Source organism: Triticum urartu, chromosome 6A (genome assembly GCF_056163025.1).
Source record: "Triticum urartu cultivar PI428250 chromosome 6A, HENAU_Tu73, whole genome shotgun sequence".
NCBI lineage: Eukaryota > Viridiplantae > Streptophyta > Magnoliopsida > Poales > Poaceae > Triticum > Triticum urartu.
Window position 1 is genome coordinate 441,885,218 of NC_141878.1, and position 22,183 is coordinate 441,907,400.

The following is a 22,183-nucleotide window of genomic DNA, read 5'->3' on the forward strand; positions in this document are numbered from 1 at the left end:
CTTGGCGGCGGCTTCGGGAAGCTCTGCTGGAAAATAGTCACCAGAAATCAACTTCCTCTTCTTGCTCTGTCCAATTGATGGCGTTACAGACGGTTGAGTCAGCTTGAGCACAAAGATCCCTGGTTCCACAGGTAACTTAAGTGCGGCGCACTTTGATAGGCCATCGGCAATGGCGTTCTGAGCTCTTGGAACATGCTCCATCTGTAGGCCGTCAAAGTGCTCTTCTAGCTTTCTCACTTCGTCGACGTAGGCTTCCATCAACGGACTTTGATAGCTCTTGTTGACTTGGCGGACGACAAGCTGTGAGTCACCCCTGACAATGAGCTTCTTGATCCCAAGGTCTGCCGCGATCCTGAGACCGGCAAGCAAGCCTTCGTACTCTGCAGTATTGTTTGTTGCTTGCTCCTTGGGAAAGTGCATCTGGACTACGTACTTGAGGTGCTCTCCGGTGGGTGCGACAAGCAGCACGCCAGCGCCGGCGCCTTGGAGCGAAAAGGCACCATCAAAGTACATCAGCCACTCTTTGCTTGCTTCCTCGACGGGGATGCTCGTTTCTGGAATTTCTTCATCTGGTGTTGGCGTCCATTCTGCTATGAATTCTGCCAATGCTCTGCTTTGGATAGTTGAAGTACTCTCAAACTTGAGGCCAAAGCTTGACAGTTCCAGTGCCCACTCAACAATCCTGCCTGTCGCTTCTGGATTCTGTAGTATCCTCTTCAGCGGAAAACGAGTGACAACTGTGATCTCATGTGCTTGGAAGTAATGGCGCAGCTTTCTCGAGGCCATGAGAAGGCCGAAAAGCAATTTCTGCACGCCAGAGTACCTTGACCTAGCCCCCTGCAGAAGGGAACTGACAAAGTAAACTGGGCGCTGTACCATTCTCTTCTGTATCTCCTCGCGCGTCTGCGCAGATCCATCCTTGTCGGGACCAGAGCTTGTCGGGGAAGCCCGCTGCTTGTCGCTGGATGCGCCTGCCGTGGTTGCTGGCTCGTCATCTGCCTCCCTCTCCGCTACTAACGCAGCACTAACCACTTGATTGGTTGCCGCTATATACAGCATCAACTTCTCTTGTGGCTTAGGTGCGACAAGTGTTGGAGTGGAGGACAGGTATCTCTTCGAGTCTTGCAGCGCAGCCTCCGCTTCCGGAGTCCATTTCATTGGACCTGCCTTTTTCAATATTTTGAAAAACGACAGGGCGCGCTCAGCAGACCTAGAGATAAACCTGCTGAGAGCAGCTACGCAACCGGCAAGTCTTTGTACATCCTTGACGCGCTTTGGTGCTTCAATCTGCTCAATGGCCTTGATCTTGTCGGGATTGGCTTCGATTCCCCGCTGAGACACGAAGAACCCGAGAAGCTTGCCGGAGGGGACTCCAAACACACACTTCTCGGGGTTGAGCTTGAGGCTAATCTTGCGCAGATTTGCAAAGGTCTCGTCTAAATCTTGAATCAGAGTTGCCTTGTCCTTGCTTTTGACCACTATGTCATCCATGTAGGCTTCCACATTTCTGTGTATTTGTGGCTCAAGAGCGACATGGACTACCCTTGCAAATGTTGAACCAGCATTTTTTAAACCAAAAGGCATCCGTATGAAACAGTACGTGCCACATGGAGTGATGAATGCGGTCTTCTCCTCATCCTCTTCTGCCATGAAGATCTGATGGTATCCTGAGTATGCGTCAAGAAATGAAAGCAAGTCACATCCGGCCGTGGAGTCAACAATCTGGTCAATGCGCGGCAAAGGAAATGGGTCTTTGGGACAAGCTTTGTTAACATCGGTAAAGTCGATACAAAGTCTCCATTTCCCGTTCGCCTTGCGCACGACTACAGGATTGGCCAACCACGTAGGATGGAGCACTCCTCTGACAAGGCCTGCTGCTTCCAACTTCTTGATCTCTTCTGCGATGAATTCTTGGCGCTCCACTGCTTGCTTCCTGACCTTCTGCTTGATGGGCCGTGCATGAGGACAAACGGCAAGATGGTGCTCAATTACTTTCCTGGGTACACCGGGGATGTCAGACAGTTGCCACGCAAACACGTCGACGTTCGCCCGCAGGAAAGAAATGAGCGCGCTTTCCTATTTAGGGTCGAGAGTGGCACTGATGGTGAAGGTACCACCAGTGCCGTCCTCCTTGGCGGACACCTTCTTGGTTTTTGGCGGAGCTGCCATTGTCTTCTTACTCTTGCCAGTGGAGCTCGATGGTGCGTCCTCGACGGCAGCGCAGCACTCCGAAGAGGTGCGCTTGCCGGAGTGGGCATCAAAACTCTTGCCGGACTTGGTCTTCTTCTTCCCCCCGGGAGCTTCAATGGCAGGTGACTTGCGATCTGTTGCGGCTGCCGCTTCCCGGTAGATCTTGTCGGCGCAGATAAGAGCATCCTTCTTGTCGCCAGGGACAGAGATGACGCTTATCGGGCCTGGCATCTTCAGCATGTTGTATGCGTAGTGAGAGGCTGCCATGAACTTGGCGAGTGCTGGACGGCCGAGTATCCCATTGTAAGGCAATGGAAAATCGGCAACGTCAAAAGTGACCCTCTCAGTCCTGAAGTTCACCTTGCTGCCAAATGTTACTGGCAACATGACCTTCCCCTTCGGCTTGCTCCTTCCCGGGTTGATTCCTTGGAATGTGCCGTTCTCTTCAAGCTCGCTGTCAGGGATCTGGAGTTTCTAGAGTATAGCAGAGGAGATCAGGTTCAAGCCGGCCCCGCCGTCAACTAGCATCTTAGTGACCTTGAGGTTGCGGATAGTTGGTGAAACCAACATCGGCAAGCACCCGACCGCAGTTGTGCGATCAGGGTGGTCCTCAATATCAAAGATGATAGGCGTGCTGGACCATTTCAGAAGCTTGCGTGACTCGACAGGTGGTTCCGCCGCATTGACTTCCCGCACCCACTGCTTGAGTTGGCGGTGCGAAGTATGCAGAGAAGCACCGCCGTCAACGCACAAGACCTCTGTGGCTTTCTAGAACTCCTGCTCACTGGTCTCGACACCATCCATGTCTTCGTCGTCGTCATCATCTTCATCCTTGTCGCGGCCGCGGGGAGGTCTGTCTCCTTGCCGCTGCTTGGCCTTGCCGCGGCGTCCTCCCTGGCCGGCGTGGTTCTTGCCGGATTCTCCAGCGCCTCCTTGGGCCCTCTCCTTGTCGCGTTGCTCGTATTCAGCCTTTTGCTGCTGGACAAGCTGCTCGACCTTCTTGCAGCTCTGGAGGTCATGGCCCTTGGTGCGGTGGATCTTGCAGTACTGCTTGTCGATGCCGTCCTGCTTGTCGGCGACCGCCACAGTCTGGTAGTTGGTGCATGCGGCAATCTCCTTGCCGGAGCTACCAGCTTTGGCTTTCTTGGCGCCACCTTCGTTGCCGGACTGCTCAATGACTAGCACATCTTTGCCTTTCTTCTTCCTGTTGTTCCGCCACCGGTTTTTCTTTGCCGGGGCAGCATCCTCGCTGTCAGATCCTCCTGCTCCTGTATTCTCTCCGGGGAGTTTCCTCCCTTCCTCAGCACGTGCACACTTGTCGGCCAGGGCATACAGCTCACTGACGTCTCTGATCTTGCACATCGCCATCTCCTCCCGCATCCTGCGGTTACGCACGTTCTGATGGAACGCGCTGATGACCACGGCAGGGTGGACATCTGGGATGTTGTGCTGTACACGGCTGAATCTCTGAATGTACTTGCGCAGGGGCTCTCCTTCCTTCTGGGCGAGCAGATGAAGGTCACTCTCTTGGCCATGAGGTTTGTGGCCGCCTGTAAAGGCGCCGACAAACTGATGGCATAGGTCTGCCCAGGAGGATATGGAGTTGTCCGGCAAGTGCATGAGCCAGGACCTGACGTTGGGCTTGAGCACCAGCGGGAAGTAGTTGGCAAGGATCTTGTCGTCCCGCCCCCCGGCAGCCTGCACCGCGATGGTGTAGATGTTGAGGAACTCCGACGGATGTGACTTGCCGTCGTACTTCTCTGGTACGTCTGGCTTGAAATTCTTCGTGCTGGGCCACTGGACTTGCCGCAGCTCACGAGTAAACGCAGGGCAACCTGCCGCGTACGGCAAGTCGCCTGGTTCCCCTGGCGCATGCATGTCGACAGAGGGCCCAGCGCGCTGGTCCGATTGACGTCGCACTTCTCTTTGGCGCTCGATGCGAGTACGAGCGTCTTCTTGTTGTCGTTCGTGAAGAACTTGGCGCTAATCGCGACGAGCTCATGGATCTGATGACGCGGTGGAGTCGCTGTCGAGGTGGATCCGGCGAGTCGGCGATCTTGGCCTTCGGGGCGGAGAGTGCACAGTGGTTGCACCCCCACCGGTCTTGTCGCCACCGGCTCATGCCTGGCTGACTTGCCGCGGCTGCGACGTGCTCGGCTGCCGTTGAGTGTCGCCGTTGGCGAAGCCGATGAAACTCTGAATGGTGGTCCTCCAGTCGTCGATCTTGTCTGCCGTTGGAGGGTAGTCCAGGAGCAGTTGAGCTCGCGCCAAAACTTCTGCTGTAGTGGCGGGTGGCGGTGGCGAACGGTGCGAGGAGCGGGATATGCTCGGACTTCTAACTATGTTAGAAGGAGCAGTATCCCGTCCAGGCGACCGTGCCTCGCTCGTGCCAGCATGTTGGTGTGCATGCTGGTCTTGAGCACTCCGAGATCCACCAGCTCGATCTTGGTCCAGCAAACGCATGGTACCGTGAGTACCATGACGCTGCCGGTCCCGCGCCTCCTGAGATGGGCGCGGTGCATGTACGGACGCCGAGGTCTTGGAGTGCGCCCGGTCGTTGTGGGAGCCGGCTACGTCGCCGATGGGCAGCGCAGCCTTGTCCTTGGACCTGGCAGCACCGTGAGCTCCCTCATCGACGCCCGTACTTCCGCCAGCGTCTGCCCCATCAGCCGTTTGCTCCGGCGGTGGTAGGTTCGGCGCGGACGGAGCAGCCGCCTCCGAAGCCTTCTTCTTCGGCGGCATGTCGATGAAGATGATGAAGATCTAGCTCGTGTGAACGCCGGATCTGGTTCACACAACCTCGACTCCCCTACCTGGCGCGCCAAAGATGTCGGGGGACTAATCCATGAACACCTATGGGACCGGCGGACCGAGTCCCTTTCAGTTCGGTGGGGGCGAGGGTCGCACGAAGAGCGGATCGAGGCGAAGCACACGAGCAGTTTACCCAGGTTCGGGCCGCACGGATGCGTAAAACCCTACTCCTGCTTTATGGTTTGTATTGAGTTCTTGCTCGGGAGCGCGGAGTGCTACAGTACACCCCAGCAGCTAACGAGACCGAGCGCGAGTGTTCTCTTCCTCCCCCCCTCTACGTTGCGCATGGGCCTCCTTTTATATGCTCAAGGGGTCACCGACAGGTGGCAACGTAGACAAGGGTAAAAATGGAAAGGTGTTGCGGTTGGTACAGCTACCTGCTACAGTGTATCATACCTAACCCTGACGGCAGGGGACAAGGGCATTAAATGCCCGTCTGCGTCGCCTAAATAGTGCAAAAGGGACCGTCAGGGACGCCACCGCTCGCCACGATGGCAATCTTGTCAGCGCCGCTTGCCACCGCGCACCGCTGGCTGCACAGCCTCCCGCCACGTACGCCTGGAAGGGTCCCAGAGCGACACGTTGGTGGATGTGCTGGAGCGCAGACACAGAGTGGTGTCTTGCCGCGGCAAGCGCCTTGCCGCGGTCGTTGTCTTGTCGCGTCCGGGAGCTTGTCGCTCACCGGGCCTTGCCGGGACGCGTGGCGCGTCACGGCAAGTTCCTTGAGATGCCTTGGTTGGCCTTCCCGGCAAGCTCCTCTTGCCGGGGTCTTGTCTCCTTGGCTTGGATACTTTGTCCTTGAATGGCTCCAAAGGAACCACGGAGGACCTTGGCGGTCACCCGGCAAGCCTTGCCGCGGGATGCTGCGACTGCCCGTGCACAAGTTCAGGATACTAGGGTACCCCTACTCTAGTACACCGACATAGGGCAAGAAGGATTGCAATCTATATCAAGAACAATGAAATCTACGGGCACATAATTAATATTTGCAACAATAAGAACATCATTATTTCTTCCCATAGGTTTCTTAATAGTAGAATCCGCAAGATGCAAGTTTAGAGAGGAATCATCAAAATTACGGAAATCTAGCAAATCACACAAAGTTTTGGAGATAGTGGAGACACTAGCAACCAAATCACACAAAGCATAAAACTCATGATCTTTAATTTTAATTTTAATAGTTGGTTTCCACTCATCATAGAGTTTTCTAGGGATAGAAACTTTCAACTCAAGTTTTTCTTCATAAGATTGCATCAAGGCATCAACAATATGTTCGGTGAAGGCTTTATTAGAAGTATGTGGAGAATTTAGCACGGATTGTAACAAGGAAATACAATCAATTAAAGAGCAACTTTCATAATTAAATTCCTTGAAATCCAATATAGTGGGTTTAGCAACATCTAGATTTTTATTTCTTTCAATCCCACTTTCATCAATTTCATCATAAAGATCTAAATACTCCGAATTTTTAGAACGCCTTCTAGGTAAAGGAAGATCATATTCAGTTTCATCAAGATTCATATTGCAAAACAAAGATTTAATAGGAGACACATCAATAACTTTTAGATCTTCATCTTTATTTTCATAGGAATTCGGTTTAGCGGCCATCTTATTGACTAAGGTGGCTTGCATATCCGAAATTTCAGCAGTCATCTTTTCTAGACGAGCAATTTGGAATCTTATACCATCAAATTCTTTAGACATATCATCAAGCTCTTTATTCATATAACCCATAAAACTTTTTTGTTCCTTAAGCTCATTTCTAAAGAAATTATTATGCTCAAATTGCAAAACCATAAACTTCCTAACGTTGTTTTCGATCTCCTCTAACCTTTTAAGGTGAATATCACCAAATCTTGGTTGAGCCATCGCGACAAACAAGCAAACAAACTAGCACACGAGCAAACAAAGGCAAACGGGCAAAAGAGGCAAATAGAGAGGGAGGATAGAGAGAGAGGGCGAATAAAATGGCAAGGGTGAATTGGGGGGGAGAGGAAAACGAGAGGCAAATGGCAGATAATGTAATGCGAGAGACAGGGATTGTGATGGGTACTTGTTATGTTGACTTTTTGCGTAGACTCCCCGGCAATGGCGCCAGAAATTCTTTTTGCTACGTCTTGAGCTTGCGTTGGATTTCCCCGAAGAGGAAAGGATGATGCAGCAGAGTAGCGTAAGTATTTCCCTTAGTTTTTGAGAACCAAGGTATCAATCCAGTAGGAGGCCATGCTCAAGTCCCTCGTACCTGCACAAAACGATAACTACTCGCAACCAACGCGATTAGGGGTTGTCAACCCCTTCGGGTCACTTACGAGAGTGAGATCTGATAGATATAATATTTTTGGTATTTTTGGTATAAATATGCAAAGTAAAAGTAAAAGAAAAGTAAAAAAGCAAAGCAAGATTAAAGTAATGGAGATTGATATGATGAGAATAGACCGAGGGGCCATAGGTTTCACTAGTGGCTTCTCTCAAGAGCATAAGTATTCTACGGTGGGTGAACAAATTATTGTTGAACAATTGACAGAATTGAGCATAGTTATGAGAATATCTAGGCATGATCATGTATATAGGCATCACGTCCGTGACAAGTAGACCGAAACGATTCTGCATCTACTACTATTACTCCACTCATCGACCGCTATCCAGCATGCATCTAGAGTATTAAGTTAAAAACAGAGTAACGCCTTAAGCAAGATGACATGATGTAGAGAGATAAATTCATGCAATATGAAATAAACCCCATCTTGTTATCCTCGATGGCAACGATGCAATACGTGCCTTGCTTCCCCTTCTGTCACTGGGAAAGGACACCGCAAGATCGAACCCAAAGCTAAGCACTTCTCCCATGGCAAGAACTACCAATCTAGTTGGCCAAACCAAATGGATAATTCGAAGAGACTTGCAAAGATAACCAATCATACATAAAAGAATTCAGAGAAGATTCAAATATTATTCATAAATAGACTTTATCATAAACCCACAATTCATCGGTCTCAACAAACATACCGCAAAAAGAAGATTACATGAAATAGATCTCCACAAGAGAGGGGGAGAACTTTGTATTGAGATTCAAAGAGAGAGAAGAAGCCATCTAGCTACTAACTATGGACCCGAAGGTCTGAGGTAAACTACTCACACTTCATCGGAGAGGCTATGATGATGTAGAATCCCTCCGTGATGACGGCCCTCTTCCGGTGGAGCTCCGGAACAGGCCCCAAGATGGGATCTCGTGGATACAGAAAGTTGCGACGGTGGAATTAGGTTTTTGGCTCCTCTTCTGATCGTTTGGGGGTACGTAGGTATATATAGGAGGAAGGAGTACGTCGGTGGAGCTCCGAGGGGCCCACGAGGCAGGGGGCGCGCCCTAGGGGGGTGCCCCCCACCCTCGTGACTGCCTCTTTTGTTCCTTGGCGCAGGGTCCAAGTCTCCTGGATCACGTTCGGTGAGAAAATCACGTTCCCGAAGGTTTTATTCCGTTTGGACTCCGTTTGATATTCCGTTTCTTCGAAACACTGAAATAGGCAAAAAACAACAATTCTGGGCTGGGCCTCCGATTAATAGGTTAGTCCCAAAAGTAATATAAAAGTGGAAAATAAATCCCAATATAGTCCAAAACAGTAGATAATATATCATGGAGCAATCAAAAATTATAGATACGTTGGAGACTTATCAGAGAGTACCTCGTCCGTCCAAGTGGAAGCTTCTACCTCACAACAAGGTGAACCAAGTGTTGATACGGAAGCATCCACAAGCGGGACACATCAAGATGAAGAAAACGAGGAAGTACATCAAGATGAACGCCAACAACCTCCTTCTCCACCACGATAAGAGAACGACAACGTCAACAACGAAGAAGGCCAAGAAGAAGAACAAGATGAAGAAGATGTTCAACCAAGATCCAAGCAAAAGCTTTCACGAGTTCGAGCAAGAATTGCTAAAGATCATCCCGTCGAAAAAATCTACAATGATATCCAAATCGGGAGAATCACTCGCTCAAAAACTCGTTTAGCTAACTTTTGTGAACACTATTCATTCATCTCTCGCATCGAACCTATGAAGGTTGAAGAAACATTGGAAGATCCAGATTGGATAAATGCCATGCATGAAGAGCTACACAACTTTGAGAGAAATCAAGTGTGGACATTGGTTGAAAAGCCCGACAACAACCACAACATCATTGGTACCAAATGGGTGTTTCGCAACAAGCAAGATGTAGATGGTCAAGTTGTCCGCAACAAAGCACGCCTAGTCGCCCAAGGCTACACTCAAGTCGAAGGTATGGACTATGGTGAGACATATGCCCCCGTTGCTAGACTTGAGTCCATTCGCATCTTACTTGCCTATGCTAATCATCATGATATCACCTTATACCAAATGGACATTAAAAGTGCTTTTCTAAATGGTGAAATTGAGGAGGAAGTTTATGTTAAGCAACCTCCCGAATTTGTCAATCCTAAGAAACCTAATCATGTTTACAAACTTCACAAAGCTCTTTATGGTCTTAAACAAGCTCCTAGAGCATGGTTTAAATGCTTGACCAAGTTCCTTATTGAAAAAGGCTTTGAAATTGGAAAAATAGATTCTATCCTTTTTACTAAAAGGGTTAATGGAGAACTATTTGTATGCCAAATTTATGTCGATGATATTATATTTGGATCAACTAACCCTAATTTTAGTGAAAAGTTTGGAAAGCTAATGTCGGAGAAGTTTGAGATGTCGATGATGAGTGAACTCAAATTCTTTCTCGGTTTGCAAATCAAGCAAACTAAGGAAGGCACCTTTGTATCTCAAACAAAGTACACCAATGACTTATTCAAGAAGTTCAATATGCAAGAATGCAAAGGTATGACTACACCCATGCCTACTAGCGGACATCTTGATTTAACCAAAGATGGTGAACCGGTTGATCAAAAGGTTTATCGCTCTATGATTGGTTCATTGTTATACCTATGTGCTTCACGTCCCGATATTATGCTAAGTGTGTGCATGTGTGCACGATATCAAGCTGCTCCTAAAGAATGTCATCTTAAGGCTGTGAAAACGATAGTGAGATACTTAATCCATACACCAAATTTTGGCATTTGGTATCCAAAGAGGGCTTCCTTTGATCTTGTTGGCTACTCTGATTCGGACTATGCCGGTGACAAGGTTGATAGAAAGTCAACTTCAGGTACTTGTCAATTTCTTAGTAGATCTCTTATCTCTTGGTCCTCCAAGAAACAAAACTCGGTATCCTTATCCACCGCCAAAGCGGAATACATTACCGCTGGATCATGTTGTGCTCAATTACTTTGGATGACCCAAACTCTTAAAGATTATGGGATCAATGTGAAACATATTCCATTGCTATGTGACAATGAAAGTGCTATCAAAATTGGTCATAATCCTGTACAACATTCTCGAACTAAGCATATTGAAGTTCGTCATCATTTCATTCGAGACCATGTTGCTAAGGGTGACATTGATCTTAAGCATGTTCGCACCGATAAGCAATTAGCAGATATATTTACTAAACCTCTTGATGAGAAAGTATTTTGCAGCTTGAGAGGTGAACTGAACATTATTGATGCTTCGAACTTGGAGTAGGAACTCCATTGGATTCATGCAAGACATGAGCTTATGACTAATCCATGATATATCTCTTATGATGACTATCTTATGTCGTGGATATATTTGTACCTTGCATGTTATCTAACTCATGTAGGTACTTGGCTGAATCTAATTCTATGAGATTGCAACTCACTCAACATCTTGAGCAATCTCTACATCACCAAGTCTCTACACAATGGTGGTTGAAGACAAGGAAGCACAAAACCATTCAAACATATCCTTTGACAAATTCTATCATGATTGTCATTTTGGATACACAAGTGCTCTTCCTTGCAAAAACTAACCCATGTAGGTAGATGGACTCAAACTCCAAGTGGTGCTCCCAACTCTTGATGAGCTACATCAACCTTGAGCAACCCACACAAGTTCAACTACATGATCATGATCAACACCACCACCCAAGGTATGTTATTCCATCTTAGAGAAGCTTTACTCCAAGTCATGGGATAAAGCAACTCAACAAGATGTGAATACATCAAGATGCTTTAACGAAAAATGGTAACCCCATTTTGAGCTTAAAACGATGAGTATGACCAAAGATCAAGTGATCTCACTTGACTCCTAAGTCAATATACTCTAACATAGGTGACTTTGTCACCGCCCAATTCTAGATGAAGTTCTCTTGTGTTCTTTTTGTGCTCTTGCATTTGTCTCATGCATAAACTTCATCTAGATTCTTTTTAGTTTCTTCTCTTTTATTTTCTGTTCTGCATTTTCTGCATTAAATTCCTTGCAAATCCTTGTGAGATCTTACTTGTCTAGTGAGCTGAGGTGACAAGTGTTTTCTCTGCGATGAACTCGGTCACACCGGGCTGTTTACTTCGGTCCAACCGAACCCTTTCGGTGCCACCAAAACACCAAACTCGGTGCTACCGATTTCACTACAGGAAAAACATCTTGCCACTTGTTTCTGAATTCTTTTTAATCCAGCTCCACTCAATGAATCTTGTCCTCGACCAGCATCCTATTCAACTTGCTGCTTTGTTTTGTGACTCAAGGACCAAACCCATCATGACAAAGATCCATAAGAACCCTTCTTGGAAATTGATGTCAAAGGGGGAGAGAGAGATCACATCAAAGCTTAATCATATCTATAAGGGGAGAGAATGCTCAAGGGAAGAAAGAGTAATCATCAAGGACCCCAGATGCTTGGTGTTCAAGAGGAGAAAAGTCACATGTCTTCAAGAGGGGAAAGACATGTTCATATTTGCTCGATTGCATTAGCTCTGTTTATTTCCTTTGAGCTCTGTTTTTGCTCTGATTTCCTGTTCCCCATCTTCTCCCAGCATCCCATGCTAGATTCAGGGGGAGCAAGACATCTAAGGGAAGGAAATCCTTGAATTTATTGCACATCTTTACCTTTGGGGACATGTCTATATCCAATGTGGTACTTAGTACTCACTCTACATGTCATCCCAGTCTTGGTACTCTTGTTTTCTCTGGCCAGTAGGTGTATCTGTGTTATCTAACCTTGTTTACGCAGGTTCATCCCATCCTAAGCCAACTCAAGACCACAAGGTAAGTATATGCATCACAGTCATGTGAATGAGAATTTCTTGCTGATGTACATACTGTTTGCAAGGACTCATGAGCATGAAGGTACATTTCTCATATTTTCTTCATTTGCTCTGATGCATATAGACAAGATACATGTAACACATTGTTTACTCTGTCATGTTTATGCGTTCACATGCTCCTATATTCCATAATCACATGATTTCATACATATAGGGGGAGCCTATGCAAGTTACATGTCATTCCAAAGCTTTACCTACTACTCTTAATATCTTGATCTAAAGCTTTGATGTATGTTGTCATCAATTACCAAAAAGGGGGAGATTGAAAGCACAAGTGCTCCCTAGGTGGTTTTGGTAATTAATGTCAACATATCTCTTGTTGGACTAACATTTTTATCTAGTATGTTTTAGACAAGTTCAACAGTGAAGTGGCATGGACTAGAGGATGTGAAACCCCTTCAAGATGCTAAGGACAAAGGATTGGCTCAAGCTCAAAGCTCAAGACTCTACATTTTCTATTTTAGTGATCCAAGATCACATTGAGTCTATAGGAAAAGCCAATACTATCAAGGAGGGATGAGGTGTTGCTTAATGAGGCTCTTGCTCCAAAACCCTCAACTACTTTCTCACATCCACATATGACCTAAACCAAAAGTCAAACTCGGACCCACCGATTCTTCCTATCCGGCGCCACCAAGTTTCAAATGTCATAGCCACTGCCACAAACCCTAGGCCACTCGGTCTCACTGATAGGGATCTCGGTCTCACCGAGATGGGATTGCAAACTCTCTGTTTCCTATTGCAATACTTTTGGTCTCACCGAAACTTGCGATCGGTCCCACCGAAACTGTAATGTAAAATCTCTGGTTCCCTTTTGTAACATTTCGGTCTCACCGAAATGAGCGATCGGTCCCACCGAGTTTACCTGACCAACTCTCTGGTTTGCTTATTACCAAAATCGGTCTCACCGAGTTTGTGTAACCGGCCTCACCGAGATTACGTTATGCCCTAACCCTAATCATATCGGTCCTACCGAGTTGCATGCCGGTCCCATCGAAAACCCTAACGGTCACTAGCTTTGCTAAATCGGTCCGACCGAGTTTAACCATTCGGTCCCACTGAGTTTGGAAAGTTATGTGTAATGGTTAGATTTTGTGTGGAGGCTATAAATACCCCTCCACCTCCTCTTCATTCATGGAGAGAGACATTAGAACATGCCTACACTTCCAATACATATTTTCTGAGAGAGAACCACCTACACTTGTGTTGAGACCAAGATATTCCATTCCTACCATATGAATCTTGATCTCTAACCTTCCCCAAGTTGCTTTCCACTCAAATCTTCTTTCCACAAAATCCATATCCTGTGAGAGAGAGTTGAGTGTTGGGGAGACTATCATTTGAAGCACAAGAGCAAGGAGTTCATCATCAACACACCATTTGTTACTTCTTGGAGAGTGGTGTCTCCTAGATTGGCTAGGTGTCACTTGGGAGCCTCTGACAAGATTGTGGAGTTGAACCAAGGAGTTTGTAAGGGCAAGGAGATCGCCTACTTCATGAAGATCTACCACTAGTGAGGCAAGTCCTTCGTGGGTGATGGCCATGGTGGGATAGACAAGGTTGCTTCTTCGTGGACCCTTCGTGGGTGGAGCCCTCCGTGGACTCGCGCAACCGTTACCCTTCATGGGTTGAAGTCTCCATCAACGTGGATGTACGATATCACCACCTTTCGGAACCACGACAAAAACATCCGTGTCTCCAATTGCGTTTGAATCTTCCAAACCCTTCTCTTTACATTCTTGCAAGTTGCATGCTTTACTTTCCGCTGCTCATATACTCTTTGCATGTTTGCTTGATATGTATTGTGTTTGTTAAACTTGTGCCTAAACTCCACTTCAACCTAAAGAATTTAAAAACTGTAACTTTTAGCACTTAGTGTCTAATCACCCCCCCCCCTCTAGACACCTCTTCTCGATCCTTTCAGTTCGGGCATTTACCGGAGTACAGGGGGTTACCGGAACCCCCTGGGGAGTCAATGGGCCTTATTAGGCCTTAGTGGGAGAGAGGAGGAGGCAGCCAGGTGGAGGGCGCGCCCCCCAAAACCCAATCCGAATTGGGTGGGGGTCGGCCCCCCTTTCCTTACCTCTCTCTCCCTCTTCCTTCTTCTCCTACTCCTACTAGGAAGGGTGAAACCTACTCCTACTGGGAGTAGGACTCCCCCCTTTGGGCGCGCCCTATGAGGTCCGGCCCTCCCCTCCTCCACTCCTTTATATACGGGGGAGGGGGCACCCCATAGACACACAAGTTGATTGTTTAGCCATGTGCGGTGCCGCCCTCCACATAATTCCACATCAGTCATATCGTTGTAGTGCTTAGGCGAAGCCCTGCGTCGGTAACTTCATCATCACCGTCATCATGCCGCTGTGCTGACGAAACTCTCCCTCGGCCTCAGCTGGATCAAGAGTACGAGGGACGTCACCGAGATGAACGTGTGCAGATCGCGGAGGTGCCGTGCATTCGATACTTGATCGGTTGGATCGCGAAGATGTTCGACTACATCAACTGTGTTTCATAATGCTTCTGCTTTCGGTCTACGAGGGTACGTAGACGTACTCTCCCCCTCTCGTTGCTATGCATCTCCTAGATAGATCTTGCGTGATCGTAGGATTTTTTTGAAATACTGCATTCCCCAACACAGGGGGCCCACAAGGTCGGGGGGTGCACCCAGGGGGTAGGGCGCACCCTCCACCCTTGTGGCTGGCTGGTGGGCCCCCTATGGTACTTTCTTCGCCCAATATTTTTTATATATTCCAAAAACATGCTCCTTGAAGTTTCAGGACTTTTGGAGTTGTGCAGAATAGGTCTCTAATATTTGCTCCTTTTCTAGTCTAGAATTCCAGCTGCTGGCATTCTCCCTCTTCATGTAAACCTTATAAAACAAGAGAGAATAGGCATAAGTATTGTGATATAATGTGTAATAACAGCCCATAATGCGATAAATATCAATATAAAAGCATGATGCAAAATGGGCGTATCAACTCCCCCAAGCTTAGATCTCGCTTATCCTCAAGCGAAAGTCGAAATCGAAAAATATGTCCACATGTTTAGAGATAGAGGTGTCAATAAAAATAAAATACAGACATGAGGGCATCATGATCATCTTTAGAACAACAATATAATGCCATATAATTTCTTATGCTAAAGTAATAATTCGTTCACAAGGTAGAGTATGAATCAGAAACTTCATTGAAAACTAACAAGCTATGATCTCAGTCATTGAAGCAATTGCAATTTACCATAACATCGGAAATAGTCAATATAAGAGCTTTTCAGCAAGTCCACATACTCAACTATCATTTAGTCTTTCACAATTCCTAACACTCACGCGATACTTATGGGTTCAAAGCTTCAATCGGACACATAGAAAGATAGGGGCTTATAGTTTTGCCTCCCAACCTTTTACCTCAAGGGTAATGTCAACAATAATACTTTATGAAAACCTACATCCAAGTGGGTATATATATCCGGATCTCTCCAACACATAGAGCTTGCCCAAGGAAAAAGTGTAAAAAGGAAAAGGTGATGATCACCATGACTCTTGTATAAGGGTAGGAGATAAAAGTAAAAGATAGGACCTTCGCAGAGGGAAGCAGAGGTTGTCATGCGCTTTTATGGTTGGATGTACAAAATCTTAGTGCAATAATAGAACATCACTTTATATTTCCACTTATGATAAGGAACTTTATTATGTAGTCCGTCGCTTTTATTTCTTACATATCTCAAGTTCATATAAAGCTTATTTTCTTCACACTAATAGATCATACATATTTAGAGAGAAATTTTTATTGCTTGCACCGATGGCAACTTACTTGAAGGATCTTACCCAATCCATAGGTAGGTATGGTGGACTTTCATGGCAAAACTAGGTTTAGGGATGTTTGGAAGCACAAGTAGTATCTCTACTTGGTGCAAATAATTTGGCTAGCATGAGAGGGAAAGGAAAGCTCAACATGTTGGATGATCCATGACAATATAACTTCTATTCGGATATAAGAAAACATAACCTATTATGTTGTCTTCCTTGTCCAACATCAACCTTTTAGCATGTCATACTTTAATGAGTGCTCACAATTACAAAAGATGTCCAAGATAGTATATTTATATGTGAGGCCTCTCTTTCTTTATTACTTCCTATTAATTGCAACAATGACCAAAACTATGTTTGTCAACTCTCAGCAACTTTTATTCATCATACTCTTTGTATGTGAAGTCATTACTCTCCATAAGATCAATATATGATCTTTTTATTTCTTTTTGTTCTTTCTTTTATTTAATTCCCTCAATATCATAGCAAGAAAGCAAAGCCCTTAACTCAAAACTACTCTTAATTATATATATCTCAAGGACTCGATTACATAGAGGGAACATAAAGCAAAACTCAAGGCTAGGTCATACGAAAAACTTTATTCTACTAGATCAAGATATAACCAAAAGGATCAAACTAAGAAAAGCGATAAAGATAAAGATGTGAAGGTGATACGATACCGGGGCACTCCCCCAAGCTTGGTAGTTGCCAAGGGGAGTGCCCATACCCATGTAATTATGTCTCTTTCTTCGGAGGTGGTGATGATGGAGTTGTTGATGAAGTAGGCTTGTCATCCATCTTCCAAGGCATAGGCTCACCACCATAAAAAGATGAACAAGTCTTCGGGATCCTCAAATCTGCAGCCAAACTCATCCTCTTAAATCTGTATTCATACTCATAGTTTTGGTTTTTCATGTCATAGATCTCGGCTTGGAGGTGCTCGATTTTCTCATGAAGCTTGAAGATGGCCTCCCCAATGTTCTTGGCATCTAGCTTGTGATCATTGGTGAACTCCGCGATCATCATGTGATTGGTGTTGAGTCCACGCTCCACCATCCCTTGGCACTTGAAAACTTGTTGCTCCATTGCTTCAAGTCTTGTCTCCACGCTTCCGGTCTTCTTAGGCCCATCAACAGCGCGGATGTGCAGCACCCCCTCATGCATCTCAATGGCTTGAGGGTTTCGCAACACCCCCGCAAGGTAGGGGTTGATGACCTTCTCGAAAAACTTGTCCTTGGGGGTGCTTGGAGACGTCATGGTGACCTCAGAGGAGGAGGCAGTGGGGGGACGAGCGGGGGCCAGACCCCCCCCCCATGGTTCCCCGCCCCCCCAACGAACTCCAGCAGGGACTAGTACTAATAGTTTAGGCATAATTATCCGACCATCAGGCCATTAGTGCATGGGCTAAACTCATGTAAAGCCCAAAACGCAAGAAGGGCCAAGGCTGCAGCCTGCATAATACGCATGTATACGCTGGTACCCATCCACATCTCAATCGATCAACGATGAACGACACACACGCGACTAGCTTCCTGGAGACCTCGACTCTTTCGTCCGCGACGCGCCGCTAGCCGCTGGCGCTAGGGCTTCATTGACGCCGGCCGCCGGGCGTCACGCCGCCGTGTTTCGCCCGTCGTCGATTGCTGATTCGTGAAGCTGCCGTCGACCGCGCATCAATCCAGGCAGCCGCACGGAATCGCCACAAGCCCACACTGAATTCCTAACTGATCCTGTCCCGTGATCAGAGAAGGAGGTATTATTGTCTACCGACTATAGTCTACAGGTTCATACTACTCGTCAGTTTGATTCAACAAATCAATTGATCAACTGTTAGTACTTACTACTTAGTGTTTAGTGACTTAGTATATTTAGGCACTTGTCACATCAATTCCAGATTACATGTCTGCTTTGTACTTATATAAGAACTGCATAGGTCATGAGGAAGAGGAAGACACCGTCGATAAGTAATTTTTTCAAGCCAATTGCTTCAAACTCTACAGTTGAAAATGCAAATGCAACTGTGGAGGTCGATGTCATAGAGCAACCCACTGATCATAATGTCCCCAATCTCAGTTCAGTTGATATGCCACCCCCCGAGCAAAATATTGAGGCATCTGTAGAAGTAGAAGTTCTAGAACAACAAAGAATCAGAAGCACACCATTCGAGCGAGACCTTGGAAAGCGCAAACAGATTTGGGAACTCCTTCTTGATAAGCAAAATGAAGCACGCCAATTCTATATTTCTGAAGGCCGATACATGCCATACATGAGAGAGTATCCGTATAATGATGATCCACCGAAACATCGTCGGCGTTTCCAGTACAGTTGGTTCAAGGATTTTGAATGGCTGGAGTTTTCACCTTACACAAAGCGTGCATATTGCTTCCATTGTTTCCTCTTCTCAAGAAAGCCGATTGGGAAGTGCGGCTCAGAAACATTTATTGTTTTGGGCTTTGATAGGTGGAAGAAGGTGAATAATGGGAAAGAGTGTGCTTTTTTAACTCATATGGGTAAAGATGCTGGTTCAGCCCATAACTTCTCAGTTCGTTGTTATGATAATTTTAAAAACAACACGACTCATATTGATAAGGTGTATGGGAAAGTAACCACAAAAACGATTTTAGATGCAAGGGTAAGGCTCAAAGTAATAATTGATTCCATCCGGTAAGCAATATTTTTCTTCCATCTTATGTTACAATAATTAAAATATTGTATGTTGTAGTATCCTAACAAAACAATTATATGATATGATGCAGGTGGTTAACATTCCAGGCTTGTGCTTTTAGAGGGCATGATGAATCTCCAGGATCCATTAACGGGGGTAATTTCCTAGAAGTGGTAAAACTTTTGGCTTCTTATAACAAGTAGGTGAAAGATGTTGTCTTGGAAAATGCTCCTGGAAACGCAAAGTACACATCTCATCAGGTTCAAGAGGAAATTCTTGCTATACTTTCTCGTAAGGTGCAAAGAACAATTAGAGAAGAAATTGGTGATAGCAAATTTTGTATAATGGTTGACGAAGCTCGCGATGAATCCAAGACAGAGCAAATGGCATTGGTCCTCCGGTTTCCTGACACTGAAGGATTCATACAGGAGCGTTTTGTTGATGTCATTCATGTGAATGACACTCTTGCATTGACTCTTAAGGAGACAATTTGCACTGTTCTAGAAGATAACAATTTAAATGTGAAAGATATCAGAGGTCAGGCCTATGACGGGGCCAGTAATATGCGAGGGGAGTGGAACGGATTGAAGGCTTTAATTCTGAAGGCGTGCCCTTATGCATATTACATTCATTGTATGGCGCATCAGCTTCAATTGGCTCTTGTTGCAGCATCACGAGAGGTACATGAAGTGCATAATTTTTTTCAACATGCCAATTTTGTCATAAATGTTGTTAGTGCTTCACCTAAACGCAATGATGAGTTACTAGCAAATCAAGCCGCCGAAATTGCACGTGAAATTGAACTGGGGGATCTTGATACGGGAAAAGGGGCAAACCAGATAGGTTCTTTACAGAGACCAGCAGACACTAGATGGAGTTCACACTTCAAGTCAATTCAGAGCTTGAGGAAGATGTTTGGTGCCACAATTATAGTCCTACGAAGTATAGCGAATGATCGTTCGGTGACACAATATTCCCGTGGAGATGCTGGAGGCGCCCTAAGGATAATTGTTTCTTTTGATTTTGTGTTCATTTTGCACCTCATGGAGAGTATTATGAAAATCACAGATGTCTTGTGCCAAACACTCTAGAAGAAATCTATGGACATTTTGAATGCATTAGATACACTCTCTAACACTAAGATGCTCCTCGCTAATCTAAGAGAGGAAGGATGGGAACCTCTCATAGAGGAGGTTAAGGCCTTTTGTGTGAAGCATGAAATTGAGATCCTAGATATGAGTCGCAAGTATGTCCCTTTCCTCTACTGTATAATAGAATAATATTAATCGCATATGCTTTACTCTAACACATATTCTGTATTTGTAATTTACAGGTATGTTGATGTGACTAAGTCCTTCACCACTACAAAGCAGATGTGTTCAATGTGGCGATAGATCAACAAGTGGTTGAGCTAAATGACCGATTTAGTGTTCAGAATACAGAGCTAATGACACTCTGTGCATCCTTGGATCCAAGGCATGACTCATTTGACATATCAAAGATTTGCATGCTTGTGGACAAATTCTATCCAGCGGATTTTTCTAGTCAAGAGCAGGCTCGCCTGGAGTCACAACTTCCACACTATCAGTTAGATGTTTGCAACCATCCAGAGCTGAATTCTTCGTCATCACTGGCTGATTTGACCATTGCATTGCATAAAACGGGTAAAGCCTCTGTGTATCCAATGGTTTATAGATTATTGCGCTTGGTCATCACTCTCCCGGTGTCAACTGCAACTGCGGAGAGAGCTTTTTTAGCAATGAAGATTATCAAGACGCGTCTCCGAAGTAAAATGGGTGACGATTTTCTTCGACCTTACATGGTTGTATACATTGGGAAGGAAATAGCTGCAAAGTTCAATGTTAATGAGATTATTGATTTGTTTGATCGACCGGCTGGGGGCCGTAGATCTACATTCAAACTAGTAGAAATGTAGTCTTTTTATTGTAAAGCTTATACTGTTACATGTTTGATATCGCTACAATATTCAAGACTTGAAATATTTTTGTGTTATGTCTCCTGTGTGCTTCAATGTGTTCTTCGCCCCCCATGGTGAAATCCTGGCTCCGCCCCTGGGTGACCTAGATCCGTCAGAAAAATAGCTCGAAATAAGAACAGGAGATATTTGCGTGGTACGGTGGTCAAAACCTTTGGGAGATTATATAATGAATTTTTACCGACCAAAAGAAGTATCGTGCAAGAAAACAGAGTCTGGAGAGCACACGAGGTGGCCACAAGGACAGGGCGCGCGCCCAAGGGGGTAGGGCGCGCCCTCCACTCTTGTGGTGGCCTCGTGTCTCTTTTGGAATAATTTTAATTTTCATAATTTTCTAAGTATTCCAAAATGGAGAAATTTATCATTGGAAACGTTTTGGAGTCGGTTTACTTACCGTACCACATACCTATTACTTTTTGGAGTCTGAAACATTCTGGAAAGTGTCCCTTATGTAATCCAGGGTTACAATATCAATTATATTGGTCTCAACATTTATGGGAGTACCTAAGATATAATGTTTGAGTCTTCGACCATTTACCACTTTCAGATTTTTGCCTTTGGCATTGTTAATTTTTATGGCATCAGAACGATAGACCTCCTCGATGATGTAAGGACCTTCCCATTTAGAGAGAAGCTTTCCTGCAAAAAATCTTAAACGAGAGTTGTATAGAAAAACATGATCACCTACATTAAATTCACGCTTTCGTATCCTTTTATCATGCCATCTTTTAACTTTTTCTTTAAACAACTTGGCACTCTTATAAGCTTGGGTTCTCCATTGATCAAGTGAGCTAATGTCAAATAACCTCTTCTCACCGGCAAGTTTGAAATCATAATTGAGCTCTTTAATAGCGCACTATGCCTTATGTTCTAGCTCAAGAGGTAAGTGACATGCTTTTCCATAAACCATTTTATATGGAGACATACCCATAGGATTCTTCTAAGCAGTTCTATAAGCTCATAATGCATCGTCAAGTTTCTTAGACCAATTCTTTCTAGATCTATTAACAGTCTTTTGTAAAATTAATTTAATCTCTATATTGCTCAATTCTACTTGACCACTAGACTGAGGATGATAACGAGATGCAATTCTATGATTAACATCATACTTAGCAAGCATTTTATGGAAAGCACCATGAATAAAATGTGAACCACCATCAGTCATTAAATATCTAGGGACTCCAAACCTCAGAAAAATAACTTCTTTAAGCATCTTAATAGAAGTGTTATGATCAGCACTACTAGTTGGAATAGCTTCTACCCACTTAGTAATCTAATCAACAACAACTAAAATATGTGTATACCCATTAGAGGAAGGAAAAGGTCCCATATAATCAAAGCCCCAAACATCAAATGGTTCAATAACAAGTGATTAGTTCATAGGCATTTCCTGACGTCTACTAATATTACCAATTCTTTGACATTGATCACAAGACAAGACAAACTTACGAGCATCCTTGAAGAGAGTAGGCCAATAGAAACCGGATTGCAATACCTTATGTGCAGTTCTATCTCTAGCGTGGTGTCCT

General features: G+C 45.3%; 1 pseudogene; it reads left to right on the plus strand.

Moving 5' to 3' along the window:
• Positions 1–18,259: 18,259 nt before the first annotated feature.
• Positions 18,260–20,594, plus strand: LOC147965601 (uncharacterized; annotated as a pseudogene).
• Positions 20,595–22,183: the final 1,589 nt, after the last annotated feature.